Genomic DNA, 24,391 nt, shown 5'->3' on the forward strand with positions numbered 1-24,391 from the left:
CTTGATGAAACCAAATTGGGTCAAGTCCAGTGTTTGAAGGTTTCCCATGTCATTACTGATCAATATCCATAATTCTTTGCATGATTTTTTATACCAGACTAACAAGACTTATGGGTATGTAGTTGGCCCACCTTTGTGTAGAGGGATGACTGTTGCTGTTCTCCATTTATAAGGTACAAAGCCTGTTTGGAGGCTACGGTTAAATAGCAATTCCAGACGGCCTAATAGACCATGTTTCATGCTATTTAGACAGCATACTGTGATACTGTCTGGGCCCACTAATGCAGTGTTCTTGGCCTTGGAGACAGCATTAAGGACCTGCTCTCTAATGATAGCATGGGGAGTTGTATTTGTTGGCATTTCCTGAAGGAAGGTTGATGGGGAGACTGGGGCAAAGCTGGAGCTGAATTTGTTAGCCAGTAGATTTGCTACATCTTCTGGCTCAGTATAGGTGGCTCCATTTACAATGCGCTCTGCACACAATTGTATATTACCTTTCAGGTTGTGGACACAGCTAAAGAATGCATTGTGGTTGTCCTTGGCTGGGAGGTCAAATTCAACTCAAATTTGGCTTTGGAAGACTGTTTCTGCACCAAGTTGTTAGTTTAGTTTGACGAGAGTCTTATTTATCCTGCTGAGTGCTGCACTTCCTAATTTTTTCCATGATTTTCCTCCTTCTGTTATACAGCCTATTGATGTTATAATTCCACGAGGGTGGCTTGTTTTTCTGAGTTGGTTCTATACTTCTTCCTGGTGGATACTGCTGCCTCTGCACAGCTATTAACATGCTTGTATAGGGTTTCTGTGAACAGTCCTGCATAAGTAGCAATGTTCTCAGGGTTTATGGGGACTTGAAATATTGTCAGGTTATCACTCAATAGTAGAAAGTTAGCCTTAGAGTAGTTCCTGAATATTCCAGGGTTAGATGGCATTCCAGGTTTTACTTCAAAAGAGACCATTTTGTGGTCTGACTTTAGCAAAGAAATCACACTAGGGGGTGGTCATTACTCTCCCATATTAGCGAGGACCAGATCTAGTATGGTTGCACCCCTTGCTGGTGCAATGACAATATGGTCCAGGGAGTTTGTGTTTACAAAATACAGGAATCTCTGTGCCTGTACATTTGTTGTCTCATAGGATTCCCAGTTAATAGTAGGGTTCGCCTATACATATATACATATATATATATATATATATATATATATATATATATATATATATATATATATATATATATGACCCAGAGGGGGGGCCTACAGCTTACAAGGAAGTGTTATTGGCATATGACTGTGATGATTTGAACATGGAGAAGCTCAAGTGCATTCATTGTCCTGTTTGACCATCCTTGAAGTAAATTTATTTCTTATGTAAATCGAGACAAATCCATCTTTAGTCCCAGTCTATGTAACAGGTGGCCTAAATGTATCAGAAGACTTTATAACCCTTGCACTGTTGGTGTGCTCTCCATGCTTTAACCCATGTCTCGGTGACTGCACAGATGTCAGCATTCTCTGGGGAGAACAGAGCTTCTAGGGAGTGGAGATTTTTGTTCAGACTCCTAGCATTGAGCAGTAGTACCTTTAGATTTTCTATGTTTTTATTTGCTTTGTCAGAAGTACTTTCAGTTTGGCATTGCCTAAAAAAGGCACTATAGGGGAAGATAATGTTTTAACTAATATTTGAAAGCCTAAAGAGGAGACGTTCAGACCATTCCTGGCAAAGTAGAGTGGTCTGTTGGCCATCTCCTTCCATGCTGACAAATACTCCACCCCCTGTGATGCCCGCACACTGGCCCAGTAATCAAGAAGCCTCAATTCTCACCACTAACACCAGTGAGGGGCGTGCACATTGGGAAGGATAAAAAATACACACACAGTAAAGTACAATTTCCCTTAAGAGCACACAGAGATCACAGTCTGAGGCTGGTTTCTCTCCAGATCCCCAATAAGACTCCCCACTGGCACAGCTATAGAGGGGAGTCCTTAGCCAGGATTCCAAGCCAAGTCCTCCCAGCACTCCCTCTGTCCAACCAGTGCTTCGTGTCCTTGCCCAGGAAGCTGACACACACATACACACATACACATACACACACTATTTATATACATCCACACCGACACTCCTGGGGAAGGCTGACACAGGTTCATTAGCTGTGCCCCTTCTGTCCAGGCTATAAGGTAGTAATTCACTGCCACCAGAACACCTATTTATCAGCTGCCAATAAGGCCCTTCCCAAAGGGTGTCCAATTATTACTGTGCAATATTATTATCAGTTAGTAAGTGTGACCAGAACTTTTAAGGCTTATTGGAGTGGCATTGTACAGTATCACTATATACATGCAATGTACTCTAGAGCTTAAAATATCTCTACACAAAACAGCCACAGTTGAAAGGTTTAAAAATATTTAATGAATAATAAAAAACAGGACAATACTTCTTATTACACACTGCTAGTCAAGAGTTCAGACATCACAGGAAAATGCTTAAAATACTGTAGAATAGTTCTCACATAAATATAGAAAACAGCTAGCCTAAACTTTTAGTTATGTACTCACCATAACTTCAGATGTTTGGGATCCATCTCGCCTACATTCTGACTGATGGGCTCGGAGCCGATCCCTCGGCTCCGACTCGGCACGCTTATGCTATAGAGCGAGGCCTCTAATTGGCTGAGCTATCTTTGTCCCAGGATGCACCACCACTAATCCCCCAGATCTTGTTTGTCCGCATTCATGCACACATGCACAGCTTGTTTATATAACATTGTTAGATGTTTCAAGATGAAACAACAGGATTCGGACCTTCTGATATCCTCTGATCTCCAAGGAAGGGGGAAGGAGGGTGGGTTATTAGAATGTGAGATGGATCCCAAACATCTGAAGTTATGGTGAGTACATAACTAAAAGATGTTATGTGATCCTATCTCGCCTACATTCTGACTGATGGGACAGCGTCCCTAGCACCTAAATCCCGGGTGGCTCATTGGAAAACACTCCTGAGCACTGTGGAACCAAATGAAGCTCGTCCTCCAGATGCCACATCTAATTTGTAGTGAGAAATGAAGGTGTGCAGGGAAGACCATGTAGCCGCAGCACAAATGTCACCAATAGCAAGCTTAGAATGAAATGCTACCGAAGTAGCCATAGCCCTTGTAGAATGAGCCTTGACAGAGGTGGTAAGCTCCTTGTTAGAATAAATATAAGCTTGAGTAATACAGTCCCTGATCCATTTGGCAATAGTGACCTTTGTGACAGCGTTGCCCAATTTGTTTTCTGCAAAGGATACAAACAACTGATCTGTTTTCCTTGATTGTTTGGTCCTATCTAAATAAAAACGTAATTGTCTGTGGACATCTAGTGTGTGGAAAATAAACTCCACTCTATTGGAGTATTTTGGGAAAAAAACTGGAAGCTCTAACGACTGTTGTAAGCATAAAGTGGAACAAAAGAAGGATTTGGTCTGAGGGACACCCTGTCTGTATGAAAAACCAAGTACGGGGGTTTCACTGACAAAGCTTGAAGTTCTGAAACCCTTCTGGCTGAAGTAATTGCCACTAGAAAGGCTGTCTTCCATGATAGAAACTTTAGATCACAGGTAGCTGCCGGTTCAAAGGGAAAAGAAGTCAAGGCACGTAATACTATATCGAGATCCCATGGAGGTGCAGGATGAGAAATCGGAGGTCTTAACAGAGCAGCACCTTTCAAGAAGGTATTACACAACCTGTTGCTCATTAAAGGTGGGTCTATGGATTCATGAAAATTAGAAATCGCTGCCAATTGTACTTTGATGGTAGAAAGTGAAGAGCCTTGATTGAAAAGAGAGGTCAGGAATTTGAGTACTTCTGCCACGGGAGTAGAAATGGGGTCCAGGCCCCGGAGTTGAGCCCAAATAGCAAACCTTTTCCATTTGCTAGAATACAGTTTCTTCTTAGCAGACTTGTGGGCTGAAGATAATATGTGCACCACATCTGGATCCAGTGCATGTCTCCTGACCATCGTCGGAAGAGGAGGAGCCAGGCCGTCAATTTTAAGGTAAGTAGGGACTGGTGTAGTAGTCCCGACTGATGAATCAGTAGGTCTGGGACCTGGTCCAGGAACCATGGACCTTCCAGAGCATGTTTCCGAAGATAGGGAAACCACACTTGACGAGGCCAGTAAGGAGCAATTAAGATCATCTTACTCCCTAAGAGAGATGCCTTTTGAATCACCCTGGGGAGAAGAGGAACTGGAGGAAAGGCATAAAGGAGGCCGGTGGGCCAAGGATGGACTAATGCGTCCATGGGGCTCTTCCCCGGAGCCGGGGTTAGGGAGAAAAATTCTTTGCACTTCGCATTCAGAGGAGTCGCGAAGAGGTCGCAACACGGAACTCCCCATTCGCTGAAAATTTGCCTTGTAACTGTCATATTCAGAGACCATTCGTGAGGGGAGAGGATGGTTCTGCTCAACCTGTCGGCTATGACATTGGACTTGCCCGGTATGTGAGTAGCCACTATGAAGCGTTTGGTCGAGACTGCCCATTCCCAAACTCTCATCGCTTCTCTGCAAAGAGGATAGGATCTGGTCCCTCCCTGTTTGTTCAGGTACCAGACAACTGACATGTTGTCTGAGTGAACAGCAATTACGCCCTGAGGGAGGTAATCGTGAAGGGCTTGAAGGGACAGGAGTACTGCCCTCATTTCCAGGATGTTGATGTGGAGAGGGGTCTCTTTCGGGTGCCATTTGCCTTGGACTGACCTGCCCAGGGAATGCCCCCCCCCCATCTGGGAGGCGTCCGTGGTCAAAGTGGCCGCCGGAGGAGGAAGAACAAAGGGTCGTCCCTGATCCAAATTGGAGGACACTAGCCACCAGCGAAGGTCCCGTTTGCAAGATTCTGTGATCCATATGAGATGATTGAGAGGGAGTTCCTGAAAGGACCACTGAGTTGAAAGAAGCCACTGGAGGATTCTCATGTGTAACCTTGCCAAGGGAACTAGCAGAACTGTGGCAGACATCGATCCCAATAGCTGTAGGACCATTCTGGCTGGGGCTTTGGACTTGGGGAGTAAGGCTCGAACCTGATTTTGAATGGTCTGAATTCTGTCTGCAGGTAGATAGACCCGCATCTGGTTTGAATCTATCTCTACCCCTATGAATCTTATTCTTTGAGATGGCCGCAACAGAGACTTTGGCCAATTGAAGGTGATTCCAAGGGAAATGCCCAGTGATATTGTGGCTTGCAGGCTCCGTAGAAGTAGATGCTTGGAGGTGGCAGTTAGGAGCCAGTCGTCTAGGTACGGAAACACCTGGAATCCTAGACTTCTCAGGTGAGCAGTCACTACTGCCAAGCATTTGGTGAACACCCTGGGGGCTGTGGTGAGACCAAAGGGCAGCGCACGGAACTGAAAATGACTGCCTCCTAGGCTGAAGCGCAAGTGTCTCCTGGACGTTTGATGTATTCTGATATGATAATACGCGTCCTTCAGGTCTATGGAGCACATCCAAACACCTTTCTCCAACAATGGGAGAATGGTTTGTAAAGTGACCATACGGAACTTGGACTTCTTGACTGAACGGTTTAGGTTGCTTAGGTCCAAAATGGGCCTCAAGTCCCCGGTCTTTTTTGGCACCAAAAAGAATCTTGAGTAAGTCCCTAATCCGATCTGGTCTGCGGGGACCGGTTGGATGACTCCTTTTTGCAGCAGCTTTGAAATTTCTGAGGCTGCGGTATCCCGTTGACTGGGTGGCGTGTCCGGGATTTTTTTGGACTGAAGGGGGGGGGGGGGCAACAGAATGGGATGGAGTAACCTCCGGCGATAATTCGAAGCACCCATCGGTCCTGAGTGATCCCTTCCCAGGCCTTCAGGTGCTTCGAAAAACAACCCCCGACTGGCTCCGGAGCAGCACAGTCGGGCAATCCCTCAGGGACTATGAAAGGCTGAAGAGCCACGAAAGGACTCGCGGTCTCCAGTGTTGCGAGGGCCTCTGCCGCCTCTGGGACTGCGTCTTCCTGATGAATTTCCCCCTCCTCTGCCTCTGGAGGGGGAACCTTCCTGCTGAGAGGGGTAAGACTTCTGAGAGCTACGGAACCACATCTTCCCTCCTCTTTTAGCCTTGGGATAAGGCCGAAAGGGAGTGGAAAATCGTGCCCCTACGGCAGTCAGAGTCTTACCCTCCTGTTCAGAGCGGGTAAGTGTGTCTTTTACCTTGGGCCCAAACAGGGAGGAACCATCAAAGGGGGCGTCGGCAAATGAAGACTTGAAGGCCTCCGTGAAATGACACAGGTGGAGCCAGGCTTGCCTCCGTAGAGCAATGCCTGTACCCGCCGCTCTACTCGCCCCTTCGGCCGCATACGAAATGAGCCTCATGGACGAGTTCGAAATGGACGACATTGTAGCCAGCTGAGATCCAACCGTCTGGGCCAGCTCCTCAGGCAGGTTACCCAAGAGGGTATCGGATAGCTCCTTAATCAGATCCCTCTGAAATCTCGTAAAGTGCGTCAGGTAGTTCAAAGACCTCAGAGTAAAGGCCGCTGAACTAAGGGTGCGCTTACTGTAACGATCCATGCTCCTAGACTCCTTATTAGGAGGATGGACGGACGTAGAAGCCTCTGCTACATCTTGCTGGGTAGCAGATGCCACCACCATAGCATCCACAGCCACACCTTTCGTAAGGAACTCTCTGTCCGGGGGCGCCGAGAGAAATTTGTTTGGACGAGCGGGCACCGGTTCCACAGAGTCTGGGTGTTCCCACGCCCTTCGACAGATCAAATCCAAGAGCTCGTCGAAGGGTGGAGACACCCAGGAGGCGGAGGGCTGAGCCCTGAAGGCCTTCAGGAACACCGACTCATCAGCAGAGGGAGGTTTGGACTGCCAGCCGCCTCGTTGTTTTAGGGCTTCCAGGATGTCTGCAAAGGAGACATCATCCGAGGACGACTTGGGGGACCCCTCTGCATCATCGAGATCGGTGTCAGATGTCAAAGACTCGTCAGGGGAGTCAACGTGCTTCCTCTTGCACGTTCTCTTCCTGGGAGGTTCTTTCGAAGAGGCTTCAGAAGGACCTCCAGGAGGGGAGAAACCCCAGCGGGGTAACCTGAGGCCCAGGGGCTCCGCTGTCTACGGACAGGGGGACTGCCAACGACCCAGTCTCCAAATGTAGGGAAGGAGCTGGGGAAACTGTGGAGGTAGCCAATGAAGATTTGGCTAAAGCACTCCTCATAGCCCTGAAGGCGGGACCACCAGAATCCTGGGAGGGTCCCCCCTCCGTGGCCACGACAGTGGACGGTACTCCCGCCGCCGACGCACCAAGAGGGAGACCTGGGACCGAAAGCATCAATCCCGAAGCCTCCCCCCCAGGGCCAAAGGAAGAAGTCCGTGCACTGAACTCCGACCCAAGAGCCTGAGTCGGAACAAGGGTCGGGCCTGACCCTAACACCTCCACTGGTTCCACCAGCACCTGCTCCAACGGTGCCGAAGCTGTTGGAGGAGGAAGTACAGTAGGGGAGTGGACCATCGGCTCCGAAGCCAAATGGGCTGGAGCCGAAACCATCTTTTGGAACACCGGAGACTGGAAGAGTCGAAGGAGCACCCTGTCGATGTCCGAATCAGACATCTTGGATGATCTCGAGGATATCGATCGGGCCCGAACCGATTTCTCCATCGGCTCCGAAGGGCTCGGGGACCGGCTCCGAAATGACTCAACAATTATCGGCTCCGAGGAAACCTTCAATAAAATTTCCCTCGGTGCCGATAAGGACTTCGGCTCCGAGGGGGAGGTGTCTGAGCCGATGACCCTTATCGGCTCCAATATCAGTGGAGCCGATGAGGGTGACCCGCCTCTCGATGCCCCAGACCTCGGCTCCGAAACCAGAGGGGTCGAGGCTGGAGGCATCGAGGCAGACCGTTCCGACCTCGGCTCCGAAGTCTGTGGAGCCGATGGAGAAGTCTGCTTAGTTTTCTTAGCCGTCGGTTCAGACTGACTGGTCGGAGCCGGCGCTTTCCTCTTTTTAGAAGGAGAAGGAGAGGAAGATAAAGCCTCCTCGAAGGAAGGCTTGATTAATCCTTTGAGGATTAATTTGTTTTTCCTCTCCTGGAGGACTCTGGAGGAAAACGCATGGCATACACTGCACGATTCCTGCAGATGTTTAGGCCAAGACAATAGACGCACGAGGAGTGGTCGTCCGTTATGGACATTTTGAAGCCACACCTCGCGCACTTTTTAAACACGGAGGGTTTATGTTCTTTAGACATGTTCCTACAAATAACAGACAACAACAGTAACTTAAGGGTTTAACACACAGGAACAAAAAATGTATGCCACTAACTCAGAAAATATTTAAACTAAAGAACCTTTTTTTTTTTTTTTTTTTTTTTTTTTTTTTTATATATATATATACACACAAGATTGAGAAAGAGAAAAAAGGGAAAAAAAGGAGGGTCAAGACCCTCTAACTCAAACGGGTACTTGACCCACACACAACCACTGAAGTAGTAGTAACCACAGGGGAAGGCCCCTCTAACTTAAACGGAACCTTCTCTGACAGGAAAATATACGAAAATTTCAATCAAACTGCTAGAAAAACACTCGTACACAAAGAATAGCCGTTAAAACAGCTTTTGGGTTTAAATGAAGCAAATACTGACAGGAAAAAAGCCTAATATATAGTACTTAGCCCAGCCAATGTTGAGACCACGTCCAAGCTCTGTAAGCGGCAAACGAGATCTGGGGGATTAGTGGTGGTGCATCCTGGGACAAAGATAGCTCAGCCAATTACAGGTCTCGCTCTATAGCATAAGCGTGCCGAGTCGGAGCAGAGGGATCGGCTCCGAGCCCATCAGTCAGAATGTAGGCGAGATAGGATCACATAACATCTTACTATTTTCTATCTTTTCCTAAGAGCAATCACAGTTATAAATAAACTCACATACAGAGCAAAACCAGAGTATTGGTGAGTTGTTGTCAGCTTTAGACAAAATCCAAAATGCTCTCCCTCTCTCTCTGAGATGGTCTTTTTAATCAATAATACATCACTGCTGACTCATTTTAGATTACAGTCATTCTTCTCTGGTTTCCCAGGCTAACAGAAACTCGGAGCTTAACATATCTTTGATCTGGCACCTGATCAGGAAACCACAGCAATTAAAGACATTATATATGTAAAAATCTAGCAATTAACTCTGGTCTCAAAACAATAGAAATAATATGCTGGTCCAGACATCATGGCTCCGAGTTTGAGATCAGTCATACAGTACTTGACTTATCAGCTTTCTTCCAGCAGAGTGCATTGTTACAGTTTTGACATTCAACATTTAACTTAATTTTCTTACATTTACAAGAAAGTACAGTTGTGTACCTACCATAAATGTAGATGTTCGATTGTATTCACTGTTGCAGTCATTACAATTGGGTTATCCTGCTGGCAGGCTACCTGCAGTCAGCCCGAGTTTCAAAGTCCAGGTCTGGGGTCGGTTGCTGTCGCCTCCTCCCTGACGTCAGAGCGCCAGGGGTATAAAAGATAAGCAGACGCTATTTTCTTCAGTTTTTCTTGCCCCAGATGTCAGGTGCCCCTAAAATGGTAGCCTACATTATGCCAATAAGCATGCATACACAAAAAACAACTTTTCCTTCAACTACAAGCACATACACCACATAGGTTGTATAGAATTGAAAAGTACAGATAAGTCCCAGCAAGGAAAAGGGGGATGGTGGGAGGGCAACCTGGACTGCAACAGTGAATACACTCGGACATCTACATTTATGGTAGGTACACAACTGTACTATGTTCATCGTGTTTCACTGTTGCAGTCATTACAATTGGGTTGAATCCCAAAGCTAAGTTTGGGATGCTGGTGCTAAATAGGATTAGGAGGGGCTATCAGATCCTGCAGAACTGCAGTGGCAAAGCCTGCCCTGGATTTAAAGTAGATAGATACGTGATAGTGCTTTGTAAAAGTATGCACTGAACTCCAAGTTGCAGCCTCTAAGATGTCTTTGGTTGGTACTCCTCTGAGGAAGGCTGCTGCTCTGGTTGAATGTGGCATAATGCCCTTAGGCACTGATTTGCCATGCTGTTAATAGCAGAAACAAATGCAGTGGCCTATCCACTTTGAAATAGTCTGCTTTGAGATAGGCTTTCCTTGTGATCCTGCAGCATATATGTCACTAGTTGTTGTTCAGTCTTTCTGAAAGCTTTGGTTCTGTCCAAGAAGAAGTGTAGCTGCCTGTGAATGCCCAAATAATGCAGAAGTCTCTCACCCTTATTCTGTGGGTTTGGGTAAAAGGTAGGCAAATGAATTGTTTGGTTAAGGGCCACACTGGACACTACCTTAGGCATAAATGTAGGGTTTGTCTTCAGAGAAACCCTGTCAGGATGGAAAATGATAAAAGGTTCCACAGCCATGAGTGCCTGTAACTCAGACTCATCTACGGAGGTTATGGCTAGGAGCAGAGCTGTTTCCAGGATAAGAATTTTATATCAGCTGCAGAGGCTGGCTCAAATGGAGGCAGTGTGAGTTTTTCCAAGTCATAGTTGAGGTCCCATGCAGGTATTGGTGCTCTCCTTGGAGGTCTTATGTTTCTGGCCCCTCTGAGGTACTGCATTAGTAATGGATGAGAAAAAAATAGGTGGTTCTGTATTGTAATGAGCTGAAATGGCAGAGGCACGAATTTTAATTGATGAAAAGGAAAGGCCTTTATCCAGCATTTCAGTTACGTATTGCAAAATCTGAGGAATATTTGGAACAATCGTGTCAATACCGTGTGCCTGGTTCCAAGCACAGAATCTCTTCCATTTTTCTGCATAAGATTTTCTTGTGCTACGCCTCCTGGCCTCAAAAATAACATCCATCACTGCTTTAGAGAGAGGTGTGTCTTGAATGGCTACGTTATCCGCCATGCTGCCAGGTTTAAGGTCCTGAGTTGGCTGTGCAGTATGTATCTGACTGAGGAATTTCAGGTAATGTCCAAGCTGGGCATTGAGACAAGCTCTTTAGGATTGGGTACCAGTGCTGTCGGGGCCAGTCTGGGGCAATCAGCATCATTTTTGGCTTCTCTTGTCTGACCTTGAGGAGTACCTTGGGAAGGAGAGGCAGAGGAGGAAAGGCATATACTGTTAGGTTTTTCCAGCTGAAAGACAGAGCATCCACTTTCCTTGCTTGCTTGTGATAAGTCCTTGTACAGAATATCTGTAGTTGGCAGTTGTGAGGGAAGGCAAATAGGTCCATGTCCAGGCATCCCCAGTTCCTTGTCATCATGCTGAAGACTTGTGGATCCAATTTCCACTCATGGGGATCCATTAGGTTTCTGCTCAGTTCGTCAGACAGAGTATTTGTCCTTCCTGGCAGGAATTGTGCTTGCAGATGTACTTGGTAAGTCAATGCTGTGTCCCACAAGTTCATGGCTAGTCTGCAGAGGGGGTAGGAATGTGTGCCCCCCTGCTTGTTTATGTACCACATGACTGTAGTATTGTCCATCCTTATCAGTAGTTGTCCTGGATGAAGTAGATCCTTGAAGGCTTTCAGGGCATTCCGAACAGCTAGCATCTCTTTTTGATATGTAGATGCATTTGACTTGTGGACCATGTACCCTGAATACATCTGCCTGCCATATGGGCCCCCCAGGCATAATCTGATGCATCTGTTGTCAATGTCTGCCTGGCTGTGGGTAAGGTGAATGGCTGTCCTGTGTTGAGGTGACAGGCTTTTGCCCACCATCGAAACTCCTGTTGCAGGCAGGGAATGAGGGTAATTATTGTTTCCAGGCTGTGGCAATGTTGATTCCAAACACTTTTCAGATACCACTGAAGTTTCCTCATATGCAGTCTTGCATATGGAATTAGCAGAATGCAGGATGCCATAAAGCCCAAAGCCTGCAGAAGTTTTCTTGCAGATAACTGGGTCTTTGTTGCCAACATTTTGAAATAAGTAGTCAGTTGTCTGTGTTTGTCTAGCGTGAGATAAGCCATCTATCTGGGCAGTTGTATTTAAGCTTGCACCCAGGAATATTATCTCTTGAGAGGGTACGAGTTTTGATTTCTTTTCGTTTACTGTGTACCCTAGACCTGTTAGTAATCTTTTTACAAATGCCAGATGCTGTAGTAGAATGTCCTTATTTTTTCCTGAAAAAGGCAGTCGTCCAAGTAAGGATATATTTGTATTCCTCTGTCTGCAAAATGCAATTACTGGTGCCAGGCATTTTGTGAAGACCCTGGGAGCAGTAGATAAGCCAAAGGGCAGTGCAGAGAATTGGCAGTGCATTGAGTCAGGTAGAAATCTGAGGTATCTTCTGCATGATTGTCTGATTGGGACATGCAGGTATGCCTCTTTTAGGTCTAAAGTCACAAGCCAAGCCTTCCTGCCCAGCATGGACAGAAGTTGCTGCAGAGGTAACATTCTGAATTCTGGAATATCCAGTAATGTGTTTAGGATAGACAGGTCCAGTATTGGTCTCCAGGCTTTGTCCTGAGTACCAAGAATAGCCTTAAGTAAAATCCTAGCCCCTGCTCTTGCTGTGGTACTTGCTGAATGGCTCTCATGTCCATGAGGGATGAAACTTGTTTTTGTGCCTCTGCCCCTTGATTGCATGGCAGGTGTGGCATACTGTTTGGGCTTGGCAGGGTGTGAAAGTGGAACCTGTAGCCCTGAGATACGATATTTAAGACCCATTTGTCCTGGGTAATCATGTGCCAATTTTGTGAAAAAAGTGCTAGTTTTCTCCCCAAGGAGCTGCCAGAAGATAAGTGCTTGGTGCTGGCAAGAGAAAGTCATTGAAACTGCTTCCTGTATGGCTGTGATTTTTCCTCTCCGCTTTTGGAGGTAGAAGCACCCCACTGTTTAGGCCTGTATGAGCCTTGGGGCTGTGATCTGCCTCTGGGGTGTCTGTATCTGCCTCTTTGTGGCCTGTCTGACACTGGAAAGGGCCAATTCTTTGTAGGCCAATTCCTACTAAATCTGGGAGGCTGTACCTGTAAGAAATCCTTTACTGTTTGCATAGATTTAGCTTTGTCCTCAATTTTCTTCAACACCTCTTCTGCTTTAACACCAAACAAGGTATCATGATGTAATGGAGCATCTAATAGTTTTGCTTTAGCATGATCGGGCAGATTCTGTTCTTTTAACCAAGCATGCCTCCTAATGACAGAACCTGTAACTGCGGCCCTGCAGGAGGCCTCTAGAGAATCAAAACCACATTGCAAAGTATTCTTTCCAACTTGTTCAGCTGCATGCAGTAAATCCTGCATTTCTTTGTTTTCTGCACATTCTGAATTTGTCAACATTTTCTGTTTAAGCAGTGACATAAGATATTGCTGATATTTAAGCACATGAAACTGACAATTTAAAGCTCTTACAGCCAAGGTAGCAGAAGTATAAATCTTTTCCCCCCATCTGTCCAGGGCCCTTGAATCCCTATCAGAGGGGATAGGGTTTTTTGCAGTGAAAGCCTTGACCCCCTTGGGACCCTGAGAGATGGTTCCTGGGTCAGCAGCAGAGTTATTGTAAAGAAATTTATGTGAATCAGGAACCCTGTAGTTATCTGTCTGGCTTAACAGGAGCTGGTGATAGAGAGTCAGGAAAATACATCATCTACAATGTCTAAAACAGGAGGAATAGCAAGGGGCCTGTGCCGAGATAATAAAAGGAAGTCTCCGAATCTTTTCTTGGATTCTGAGTAATCTTGGCTCTCCCAGTGGAAATGCTCCATCATAGTACGCAGGGTCTCCCCAAAAGAATAATCCTCAGGAGGAGAGGCTGAAGGGATGGATTCTTCAGCATCAGAATCCTCATAGGGAGGAAGAGAATATTCCTTTTCAGAAGAGGAATTAGAGGAAATGGAAACCTGATCTGAAGACTCATATTCTATCTCTTGCCTAAGCCTCTTATCAGGAGGGGGATGGGAACCCCTGATCAAAGTAATTAGGTCTTCGGCCATTTTAAGCATCTGTTTTTTAGGCATGGAGGCCTGTCCAGGAGAATGCTGTACTTGTTTCTTTGTCTTTAGAGCTGCTTTAGTCTTTGCCTTTGAAGCTGAAGTTGGTTTTACATATAACTGTGTAGGCCTGAAAACACCCTCAGAAGCCGATGCCTGCTCAGTGGCTCTGGACCCATCTGAGGGAATAGTTTCCGAGTGCCCAATACCTTGAGTTTCCAGAGGCCTAGTCGGCTCCACGTGGGAGTCAGAAGCGGCCTGTGGCTCTGAGGTAGCGGGCATCAGGGGCTGCGAAAGCACCTCACTGAGAACCAGCGAACCGGCAATAGGCCTAGCGGAAGGCTCGTCATCGGTTTTGGACCTCGGATGCCTGTCCTTTTCTTTTTCTTTGCGCTTTTTATAAACTCCGGTAGTCTGCTGTTCCGACATCATTATATAATTGAATATTCTGCCAAAGTAATGAAATGCAAAATAGTACTGATGCTTAACAGTGAGTTGGTTAAATCTAGCACAAAACCGACAACTAGCAACGTCGTGGTCAGGGCCTAGGCAAGGAATACAGTAAGAATAAAAATCCTTATGAGGTATTTGCTTCCCACAAGAAATACAATTAACTTTTTCTGACATCTGTCTGGAGCACGAAAAAAGTTTCCCAAACGGGGTACTTAGCTTTAATGAAGACTTCAGATCTGAAATTCGAATTTGAAAATCTCAGGAGTTGGCCGACCGGCACTTGCGAACTGCTTTTGCTTCGGGCACCACACGGCAAGAAACACTGAAGAAAATGGCGTCGGCTGCATCTTTTACACCTCTGGTGCACTGACGTCAGGGAGGAGGCGACAGGAACTGACACCGAACCTGGACTTTGGAACTTGGGCCGACTGCGGGTAGCCTGCCAGCAGGATAACCCAATTGTAATGACTGCAACAGTGAAACACAATGAACATCAAGCCTGTGGCTTAAATTAATACTTAAAAATGACAGAATTATCTACAAAATTCTATCTAGCTAGGCTGGCAGCCTTGACATCCCCCTTTACAATGACAACACAAATTAAGCAAAATATTAAAGTCAGTCATCTTTTGATCATATTGTGGCATCATCCTTGTAGAAGGTAAAATGCCACTTAATGCTAGGCTCATAACAGCCTGGTTCACACATTCAGAGAGCTTCATTATGTATCGCTTAATATAGTCTAGGGAGGTACGTCTCAGGTCATTTACACTTACATGGACTATGACTGAGTCATACTGATACTTGGGGTCCAATGACCTGTATGCGTGCATACAGTGGCAGATACTGCTCTCTGATAAGCAACCAACCATGACTTTCTTCCTTCTGGTAAGAGGGACATCAGTGTGTCAATCAATAAAGTCTCCAATGACTAGAATGTTGGATTCTGTGGTGGCTTGTCTTACGGGCTAAGAAGTAGAGGCTCTATGCGATGTGGGTATAAAGTACAGTTTTGTACCTACCATAAATGTAGATGTCCGAACAGGACAGCATCTGCAGTCATAACAAATGGGTTGTCCTGTCATCAGGCAGCCCTTCGGTCGGCCGGATTCCAAAGTCTGGGTCCGGCTTCGGCTGATATCGCACTTCACCCGACGTCATCTCTGCTGGTCTTCGGGTATAAAGGCATCAGCCGACGCCATTTTCCTCAGTGTTTCTTGCCCCAGATGCCAGTTGCCCTCTTGGAAAGCTAAATTTTGGATAAATGCCAATGTTTCCAAAAAAGTAGAAGGCAAACACAAAAGATAAGCATGTATGTACATATATACAAACAAATACACCATAAGAGACTCCCCCCCAGCTAGCTATTAGGAGGGTAAATACCCTAGGAGTACCACAGAGGGGAAGGAGGGTGGGTAATCCTGACTGCAGATGCTATCCTGTTCGGACATCTACATTTATGGTAGGTACAAAACTGTACTATGTCCTTCAAGGATGCATCTGCAGTCATAACAAATGGGTAGAATACCATAGCCAAACTAGGGGTGGAGGAAGACAAATTATGGTGTAGTTAGGATCCCTTGCAGTACAGCAGTGGCAAACCCTGCTCGGGATCTAGAGTATAGAGGTAAATTATAATGCTTGGCAAATGTATGCACGGAGGTCCAAGTAGCCGCCTCAATAATGTCCTTGGTTGCCACTCCTCGTAAGAAAGCTGTGGTAGTGGCTGTAGCCCTTGAAGAATGAGGTCTTATGTTCTGTGGAATTGGTTTTCCATGGTAGGAGTAACAGAATCTTATGCAATTTGCTATCCATTTGGAGATTGTCTATTTGGAAATTGCTTTTCCTTCCCTTCCTGTTGCATAGGCTACTAAAAGCTGGTCAGTTTTTCTGTTACCTTTGGTTCTGTCCAGGTAGTAGCGTAACTGTCTATGTACATCCAAGGTATGCAGCAGTCTTTCCCCCCTGTTCTGTGGATTTGGAAAGAAGGTAGGAAGGTGGATTGCCTGGTTTAAAGACACTCTGGATACCACCTTAGGCATAAATGTAGGATTAGTTCTCATGGACACTCTATCTTGATGGAAGATTAGGAAGGGTTGTACTGCCATTAAGGCCTGTAGTTCCGAAACCCTCCTTGCTGAAGTAATTGCCAGTAGGAAAGCAGTTTTCCATGATAGGTGTTGAAGATCTGCTGTTGCTGCTGGTTCAAATGGAGGGAGTGTCAATTTTTCTAGCACAAAGTTCAAGTCCCATGCTGGTAATGGTGGTTTCCTAGGAGGTTTTACATTCTTGATCCCTCTGAGGAACTGCCTGAGTAGAGGATGCGAAAAGACAGGTGGATTGAAGCTGTATTCTGCTGAAATAGCTGATGCATGTATCTTGATGGAGGAATAGGACAGGCCTGTATGTAGAAGCTCTGCCAAGTACTCCAGGATGTTAGCAATATCTATGTTCGACACATCTTTTCCTCTTTCAGTACTCCAAATGACAAACCTTTTCCACTTTCCTGCATAGTTCCTTCTTGTTGAAGGTCTGCGGGCTTCAAGGATAATGTCTTTAACCCTTTGGGATAGGTCTGGGTTAGTTGCTGCTATGTGATGTTCCAGGCAGTCAGTTGCAAGGTTTTTAGGTTTGGGTGCATGATGTTGTAGTTGTTCTGCGTTAACATCAAAAGCATCAGGGGTATTGACCACATTCTCCCCCGGGACATGCTCCTCAGCAATGGATACCAGTGTTGTCTTGGCCAATTCGGAGCTATCAGGATTATCCTTGGACGTTCCTCTTTGATTTTCAGTAGTACCTTGTGCATCAAAGGAAGAGATGGAAATGCATATGCTGTCAGGCCTTTCCAACTGAAGGATAGAGAGTCCACCTTCCATGCAACTGGGTGGTATGTCCTTGTGCAGAATTTCTTGAGCTGGTGATTGAGTGGGGATGCGAATAGGTCTATTTGTGGCATTCCCCATTCCTTTGTGATGGCCTTGAAGATGTCCGGGTGTAGCATCCATTCGTGAGCATCCGAGGTGGTTCTGCTTAACATGTCTGCTAGGGTGTTTTCTTTTCCCGGCACAAATATTGCCTGTAACTGGATGTTGTAGCTCAGAGCCATATTCCAGAGGTCCAGAGTCATTCTGCATAGGGGGTATGAATGAGTGCCTCCCTGTTTGTTGATGTACCACATGACTGTGGTGTTGTCTGTCCTTATCATTAAATGGCCTTCTTTGAGGAATGGTCTGAATTTCTGGATTGCTAGTTTTACTGCCAGCATTTCTTTTTGGTTTATGTGCAGGTGCAGCTGGTCTTGAGTCCACAATCCTTGTATGCATTTGTCCTACATGTGCGCCCCCCAGCCTAGGTCTGAGGCGTCCGTTGTGATGGTTTGGCTTGCTTGAAAGTTGTGGAAGGGTAAGCCTGGGTTTGACTGGCATGCTTGAGCCCACCATAGGAACTCCTGTTTCAGGCATGGGATTAGTGGGATTTCGGTTTCTAAGCTGTGCCTGTGTTGAGACCATAAATTCTTTAGGTACCACTGTAGCTTTCTCATATGCAGTCTGGCATGTGGGACCAAGATTATGCAAGATGCCATGAAGCCCAAGGCCTGCAGTACTTTTCTTGCTGTTAGTTTGTTCTGCTTTGTTAATGCCAAGAAGTAAAGAGGGAGTTGTTTTTGTTTTTCTGCAGTTAGGAATGCCATTTGTTTTACTGTGTCCAATTCCGCACCCAAGAATGTTCTTGTTTAGGATGGTATCAGTCTTGACTTTTGTAAATTGACTGTGTATCCCAGGGCTTGTAGTAAGCAAATGACTCTCTGTAAATCTGTTGTCAGCTTGCTTTTGTTGTCCGCTTGTAACAGGCAGTCGTCCAGGTATGGATAAATTTGGATTCCCTGTAGCCTGCAGTGGCGATTACTGATGCCAGGCATTTTGTGAATACTCTGGGCGCAGTAGATAAGCCAAAGGGCAATGCTGAGAATTGATAATGCTCTGATCCTGCAAGAAATCTGAGGTATCTTCTGCAATTTGGTCGTATGGGGCGTGCAGGTATGCCTCCTTGAGATCTAGAGTTACCGCCAACACTCCTTGCCCAGCATGGGAAGAAGTTGCTGTAGGGTGAGCATTTTGAATTTTGGGACAATGATGTATGTGTTTAAGGCGGACAGGTCGAGAATAGGTCTCCAACATTTCTCTTTTCTTGGTACTAGGAAGAGTCTGGAGTAGAATCCTTTGCCCTGTTCTGTTATTGGTACTCTTTCCACAGCTCTCATCTTTGTTAATTCCGCTATCTGCTTTAGAGCTTCTGTTTTTTGATTTGGAGGTAGGTTTGGCATTCCTCTTTTTACTGGTAAGGTGTGGAAGTGGAACCTGTAGCCTTGGTCTATGGTTTGCAAAATCCACTTGTCTTTTGTGATATAGTGCCAATTTTTCGAAAATAAGGCTAACTTTCCGCCTAAAGGTGCTGCTATTTGCTTCCTGGTAGGCGGTGTCAGAGCCAAGTCACTGTGATTGTCCTGTTGCAGTGGCAGTGGTTGTGTCTGTGCCTCGGTTATTGCCTTGCCACTGTCGTACTCTGTAGGCACCTCCTCTGGATTGATTTCCGCCTCTAGAGCGTCTATTCCTGCCTCTGAGATTTTGAGGAGTCTGGAAAGGACCAATTTTTGGCCGGCCAGTTCCTGCTAAACCTTGGGGGCTGAACCTGTAAGAAATCCTTAACTGTTTGTACAGATTTTGCCTTCTCTTCCATTTTCTTCATTACTTGCTGAGCAGGTGTACCAAATAGACTGGCCTTATCCATAGGAGCATCTAACAGCTTTGCTTTAACATGATCCGCAAGACCTGTTCTTTCAACCATGCATGCCTTCTTATCACTGTGCCAGTCATGGCTGATCTAAATGAAGCCTCCAGTGCATCATAGCCACATTTTAAAGAATGGTTACTAACCTGTTGGATGTTATTCACCATTTCTAAAACATATTTCTTATCTAAGGAGTCATCAGAGGATAGCTTCTTAGTTAACTGATCAAGCATAAACTCTTGGTATTGGATCATATGAAACTGACAGTTTAAAGCTCTAGCTGAGAGAGTAGCAGAGGTGTAAACTTTTTCCCCCATCTCTCTAAGGACCTGGATTCCCTTTCAGAAGGAATAGGGTTTTTTGCTGAGGTCGAGGCTACTGCCTTAGGCCCCTGGGATATAGTCTCAGGATCTGCAAGTGGGGCCTTGTATAGGTGGTGGTGAGTGTCTGGCACCCTGTAAAATCTATCAGGTTTGGCAGGGGCTGGAGGTAAAGTATCAGGAGCAGTGCAAACATCATTAAATGCATCATCCACAACAGGCAGTACTGGAGGTATAGCTAAGGGCCTATGTTGTGGTAAGTGCAGAAATGTCCTAAGCCTTTTTCTTGAATCTGAGAAATCTTGTCCCTGCCATTGGAATTGTTCTCTCATGGCATGTAAGGTTTCCCCAAAGGAAAATTCCTCTGGTGGAGAGGCAGATGGAATGGATTCTTCAGCATCGGAATCTTCATAAGTAGAAAAAGGAGCCTCTGGCTGGAGTGTAATGTCCGAGTCATCCGCAGAATCATCAGAGGACACTGGCTCGGGGGGCTCTGCTCTAGGTCTCTTTTCTGGGGGCTGAGAGGCCCTGTCTGGGTGAGATTGGGATCCCCTAATTAAGGATATTAAATCCTCTGCCAGAGTAAGCATTTGTGAACTAGAAGTGGGCCTGTGTGAGGGGGGCTTAACAGGCACTGATTTAACAGTTTTGGCTGCTTTAGCCCTGGCAAAGGCCTTAATAGACATGGCTGCAGGAGGCCTAGCAGCACCACGTGCTGGGGTAGAGACATCCAAAGGGATGGTGTCTGATAAATCACTAGGAACCACAGTAGTAGGCAAAACATCTGAGGCCGATTCAACTAAGGTAGCAGGAGCCTCAGTAGTAGTCATGGATTCGGCTGAAGATTGACCGGTTTTCTCGGTTTCGGCGAAACCGAGACACTCATGCTTGCTTAACCGTGGTTTCGGCGAAACCGCGGACCACGAGTGTCGGTCTTTTTCTTTGCGTTTTAACAATTTGGGTAGTCGGAGGATCCGGCGGCATAACGCACGCAAAATCTGAGCGAAAAACTGTTCAGCAAACTCCGACCCGGCGCCTAAGCGTTCGTCGGTTGAAGGAAGCACAGGCCGAACAGGCTGCTACGTCGTGGTCTGGGCCTAAGCAAGGCAGGCAGTGAGTGGAAATCTTTATGAGGTATTTGTTTCCCACAAGTTAAACAGTTATTGACTTTTTCTGACATCGGCTGAGGCAAGAAAGAGTCCCCAGCGGGTACTTAGCTTTTAGAAGTCTTGAAGTAGTATTCGGTAGTAGTAATCTCTGGATCTGACCGACCGGCACTTGCGAACAGCTTCTGCTTGCGCCACGGCAAGAAAGACTGAGGAAAATGGCGTCGGCTGATGCCTTTATACCCGAAGACCAGCAGAGATGACGTCGGGTGAAGTGCGACATCAGCCGAAGCCGGACCCAGACTTTGGAATCCGGCCGACCGAAGGGCTGCCTGACGACAGGACAACCCATTTGTTATGACTGCAGATGCATCCTTGAAGGACATGTGTAGATAAGGGTGTCATTTTCAGAATGCACTTGGGTTACTGAGGGTGTTTGTTATGTGTACTTCATCTAGGAAATCTTTGGGGTTTAGGAAAGTTAAATTTAAGTGCCTCAGCATATGTGGGTCTATATGTATACTTTGAAATGTGTGTGACTGGTCCAGCGTGTGTACTACTGACAACCTTACTGACATTAGGAGTGCTTTTATGTGACAACTTTGCCTTCAGTGACATTGTGTAAATACATGTCACACACATACCATATTAGTCCGTTTGGGAATTAACTAGTTGTCAACAAACATGAGGCAATTTCTACATTGCCTCAATGCTCATATTTAGTTATTTTTTTATTTTACATTTGTTAACCAAGAGCGTCCAACTGGATACATGTCCATTTTCAGTGGAGGCCCACGGAGAAAAGCTTCAGAACAGTTAAATTGTTAACATATAAGATAGCGAGTTTAACAAAAGGTACAGTAGCCAACATTCACACGATATATTTTTTATACTCCTTACAGAAATACAGAACATAAGATAGTGAGTTTAACAAAAGGTACATTTGTCAACATTCATAGGATACATTTTTTTATACACCTTATACAGGTATATAACAGCAAGTATAGCAAGAAGGCAGAATAGATAAGTTACACAATACATTTTTACACCTGAGAGAAATTCTATGTACAATTGGTTTACTTTTCAGTGGTGAGAGTTTCCATTTACCCATGCAGACAATAAAAAGAAACTCAGTAGATACGCTGTTACTCTAGTTGCTGATAACAGAGAAAAATGAGTTACTATCCAGGGGTGGTACAGGTATATAATCTATGATTCAGAAAGTGTGTTTTAAGCAGTTTTTTAAATTGGGTTGTGGAGTTGTTGCTTATTATGTGGGCTGGAAGGGAGTTCCAGATTTTAGAGATTGATCTCAGGGATCTGGTAGTGGTGGTAGGGTTGAAGTAGTTGTTGCAGGGCAGGGGTGTTGCCTGGATGATGTAGTACTTTGTAAGCAAGTGATAGTTGGTTGACATGAAGGGTCAGGGGGAGTTCTAACCAGTTGAGTTTTTTGAGGCTTTCACAGTGGTGGATTCTAGAAAGTAAACCTGTGGCAAATCTGGCTATTTTATTGTAACAGCTATCTGGTTTGTTGAGTTCTGTTTTTCGAAGATTGGCAAGCACGAGGGAGGCGTACAGTAGGATGGATAGGAGGTGTTTCCTGGCTGTGGTTACCTTAGAGTGACTGGAGAGAAACTGTTTGTTGTGATAGAGTAGACCCATTTTTTGTGGACTCTTTTTCTGGTCTGGGAGAGGTGAATGTCAAATTTAAGGTGATTGTCCATTTCCAGGCCTAGCAGTTTGGCGTGACTGCTGGGTGTGATGGTGGTGTTGTTGTGTGAGGAGATTATAAAGTTACAGGAGGAGGGTGGACATCTGGGAGAGCTGAAGAGGAGTAGATTAGTTTTGGCTGGGTTTAGAATGAGGTTTTGGTTGGTGATCCATGTTTCGGCCAGGGAAAAGCATTCTTGTGTTAGGGACAGGAGGTGGTCTATGGAGCTGGCAGCACAGATTATGGTGGTATCATCTGCATATTGGACTATTGAGGCTTTGGGAATGTTGGATGGTAGTTGATTAGTAAATAGGTTGAAGAGTAGAGGACTCAGGATGGAGACTTGGGGTAACGCTAGGGAGACAGGCAGAAAGGGAGAGAGCTGATTTTGCCATTTTACAGCTTGTTGCTTACTATCTAGATAGCTCTTAAACCAAGAAATAGTAGAGATACTGAGGTTTAGGGTGGTTAGTGTATGAAGCAGTTTTTCATGGTTGACCATGTCAAAGGCTTTAGATAAGTCTAAGAGTGTAGCAGATACTAGCAGTCTGTTGTTTCTGTGGTTATTGACAGTATTAGTGAATGATGTAAGTGTGGTGGTGGTGCTATGGACGGGTCTGAAAGCATGTTACTGACTGGATAGTAATTTGTTTTCTAAGAGGTACTTCATCAGTTGCATGTGGACAACATTCTCTAGGAGTTTCAATGGGGGGGGGTAGTATAGCTATAGGCTGATAGTTACTGAGTTCTACAGAGCTACCCCCTTTGTGCAGTGGTGTTATATGAGACATTTTCCAAAGCTGGAGTACGTTGCACTCAGAGATAGAGCTGTTTATTAGTATGGAGACAGGATAGGCTATTGCTTCTGCAGCTAGTTGAAGATATTCTGAAGGTACTTTAATCGGCGGCTGTAGAAGCTGGCTTAAGTTTTTGGAGTAATTTTTGTATGAGCTTGGTTGGCACTGGGTTGAAGGTAAAGACTGGGGTAACAGATTTGTTTTTGGTGAAGAGGGTGTTTTTGTTGGGGATGGGTTGTTGGGGCTCAATTGGTTGTTGGCTAGCGTTTGGATAGTTTCTGTGAAGAATTTGTTGAGCTGTGTGGGGATACTGTCTTGAGTGTTCACTATTTTGGGGGTGGGGGTGGTTTTCCCTGGTTGCAGAACAGTGTTGACAGCAGCCCAGAACTTTTTTGGGTTGTTAATATATTTATTCTGAATATTTTGGTAGTAGGTGATTTTGTCTATTTTAATAAGTTGTTTGACTTTGTTACATAACTGAAGGTATGTTTGTCTATTTGGGATTTGCTTTTATGATAGCTTGTCCATGCTTTGTTCCCATCTCAGAGTAATATTTTAGTATCTAAAGTTAACCAAGGTGCATGTTTAGTTCTGATTCTTGTATTTCTGTGGGGGGGGGGGGGGGGGCATGATGGTAAAGTATGTTAGTGACGGTGGTATTGAAGTGTAGTACTGCTTCATCAAGGTCTAAAGTTTTTAGGGGGGTCCAGTTACATAGTTTTAGGTCATTATTGAAGTTGAGTTGGTTGAAGTTTTTTCTATTCCTACATTCCCTGACAGTTGCTTGGGTCAGCTGGGGAGTTTTGCTTCTTATTAGAAATGTAGCTAGGTGGTTGCTGAGGGTGTCTGGCAGGCACCCGACATGAGATATATGGGAAGGATGAGATACCAGTATCCGGTCTACTACAGACTGATGTTCGGTTCTCATCTGTTCTGGTGGGAGAAGTTATAAATTGGGTTAATCCATGTAGGTTGATGTGGGAGAGAGGGTTTTAGACTGGAGCAGTTGTCCCAGTCAATATTAGGGTCACCTAATAGGATGTTTTCTTGGGGAATGGTGTTAGCTATCCATTCTAGGAGTTTTTCTGTGGTCGCAATATTGTTCCCTGGGGGGGATATAGCATCCTATAATGTTGATGTCCTTATGTGGGTTAAGTTTCAGTTTAGTGAAGGTGAGTTCAGTGTTATCCAAGTCTGGGGTTATGTCTAGTTTTCGAAGATAAGGTGAGTTTTACATAGTATGGCTACTCCTCCACCCCTTTTTCTACTCTGTCATTTCTGATTATATTGTAGCCTGTTGCTGTGATTTCATTATCGT

At 45.4% G+C, this 24,391-nt stretch overlaps 1 protein-coding gene across 1 annotated transcript in view; it reads right to left on the reverse strand.

Annotated features, from left to right (window-relative positions):
• LOC122811485 (kinesin-like protein KIF18A) overlaps positions 1-24,391 on the reverse strand; it is a gene marked incomplete in the record, with an annotated part of 1,576,798 nt that overhangs the window by 1,281,982 nt on the left and 270,425 nt on the right.

Source organism: Protopterus annectens, chromosome 9.part0 (genome assembly GCF_019279795.1).
Source record: "Protopterus annectens isolate FY-2018-M chromosome 9.part0, PAN1.0, whole genome shotgun sequence".
NCBI lineage: Eukaryota > Metazoa > Chordata > Ceratodontiformes > Protopteridae > Protopterus > Protopterus annectens.